This window comes from Schistocerca gregaria, unplaced genomic scaffold (genome assembly GCF_023897955.1).
Source record: "Schistocerca gregaria isolate iqSchGreg1 unplaced genomic scaffold, iqSchGreg1.2 ptg000667l, whole genome shotgun sequence".
Classification (NCBI taxonomy): domain Eukaryota; kingdom Metazoa; phylum Arthropoda; class Insecta; order Orthoptera; family Acrididae; genus Schistocerca; species Schistocerca gregaria.
In genome coordinates this window covers 27501-30000 of record NW_026062050.1, presented here as the reverse complement: position 1 = coordinate 30000, position 2500 = coordinate 27501, and positions in this window count along the sequence as shown.

Here is a 2500-nt window from a genome sequence, read left to right as displayed (position 1 = left end):
TCCCAAAAGCCAAAGTCCCGCTGTCCCAATACATGCTCTGGACGGCGGGCCGCGAGACGTGACGCTCGGTGGCAAAGAGTGCGCCGCTGAGGATATAGAGGGTCCGTCCCCCCGCACAGTGGTGACGGTGTGCGGGTAGTGTTTCCGACACCTCTTCCTGCGGTGGCAACTCTGGGGCAGAGTCGATACTCGCCCACTGGTGGAAGGTAAGCATTCTGCTTTACATCAGTACATAACTAATATTTCAGTCGTCTGACGTCCCTCCTTAGTAAATGATGCAGGACCACATACATAGATGATACATACTGTAAACTGGGGAGGACAGTGTGAACCGCACTCGACCCAGTCACCCTATCTCACAGTCCACTCTGTGTGTAACAAAGCGAAAGCACCAAAGCACTATCGTTCAACAACATCCATTTTATCCTCGCTGCCACAGGACACTATCCAAACAACGACAAGAGGAACGTCACGTCCACTAATAAGACAGAATGTCTCACATCACCCGCAAACAACGCAGCTCAAATCAGCCAGCAACACCCACAGTGGTCCACCCAGTATCAACACAGGACGCAACGCCACGCCACAACACAAAAGGTACAAGTAATAAAATACCCTTTGGCCACACCCCTTATAAAGGCATCGAACCAACCCACCACCTGACACCAGCCAAACGTACATCCTGATTTGACACATCTCTGGCAACCTAACCCACGTTGGCCCTTAACCTAACCCACGTTGGCCCTTAACCTAACCCACGTTGGCCCTTAACCTAACCCACGTTGGCCCTTAACCTAACCCACGTTGGCCCTTAACCTAACCCACGTTGGCCCTTAACCTAACCCACGTTGGCCCTTAACCTAACCCACGTTGGCCCTTAACCTAACCCACGTTGGCCCTTAACCTAACCCACGTTGGCCCTTAACCTAACCCACGTTGGCCCTTAACCTAACCCACGTTGGCCCTTAACCTAACCCACGTTGGCCCTTAACCTAACCCACGTTGGCCCCTAACCTAACCCACGTTGGCCCCTAACCTAACCCACGTTGGCCCCTAACCTAACCCACGTTGGCCCCTAACCTAACCCACGTTGGCCCCTAACCTAACCCACGTTGGCCCCTAACCTAACCCACGTTGGCCCCTAACCTAACCCACGTTGGCCCCTAACCTAACCCACGTTGGCCCCTAACCTAACCCACGTTGGCCCCTAACCTAACCCACGTTGGCCCCTAACCTAACCCACGCTGCACCTTAACCTAAGTTACGCTGCACCTTAACCTAAGTTACGCTGCACCTTAACCTAAGTTACGCTGCACCTTAACCTAAGTTACGCTGCACCTTAACCTAAGTTACGCTGCACCTTAACCTAAGTTACGCTGCACCTTAACCTAACTTACACTGCACCTTAACCTAACTTACACTGCATCTTAACCTAACTTACACTGCACCTTAACCTAACTTACACTGCACCTTAACCTAAGTTACACTGCACCTTAACCTAAGTTACACTGCACCTTAACCTAAGTTACACTGCACCTTAACCTAACTTACACTGCACCTTAACCTAAGTTACACTGCACCTTAACCTAAGTTACACTGCACCTTAACCTAAGTTACACTGCACCTTAACCTAAGTTACACTGCACCTTAACCTAACTTACACTGCACCTTAACCTAACTTACACTGCACCTTAACCTAACTTACACTGCACCTTAACCTAACTTACACTGCACCTTAACCTAACTTACACTGCACCTTAACCTAACTTACACTGCACCTTAACCTAACTTACACTGCACCTTAACCTAACTTACACTGCACCTTAACCTAACTTACACTGCACCTTAACCTAACTTACACTGCACCTTAACCTAACTTACACTGCACCTTAACTGTCACATGTAACGTCACAGGAATGTAGCTTTGCCTAACAGCAACCCTCTGAACATAGTTCACTGCTTGGATCCTCTGGTGTCATGTGTATTTCTTGATGCCATGGTGCGTACCCTCACATAAAGGTCTTTCGAGTGTTGCGTACTTTCTACACAGTCCCGCTAACCACTGGAAGGGTGTACCGCTACAGAACGAATATCGCCCTCCCCTCCTGCCCTTCCAAGCTGGTCGGTCAGGCGTTTGTTTGTGAAATGAGCCTTGCAGCTGTTCAGTTGCATTCGGTTGTCGATGCAGTCAGTGTACGTTGTGGTACGGCCTGTGTGGACTGTCCGCTGATGTACGCGTAACCCACACTGATCATCCGTCGTTACGTACTGAGTGACATAATGTGGCACATGCTTGACCGTACACCGGCTGCGCCCTACAATGGCGAATCATAAGGGCCATATGTTGTGCACGATGCTACTTGTCTCGTCTCCCCATTACAGCGAGATTGCACTGTTGTACGCCGTACAGACATGTGGTAAGTAGGTACGGACGAAAGTATTGCATGTTGGCCCCCCCCCCCCCTCCTCCCTCTGCCGGGAATCAGCGTGAGCCGTCTGT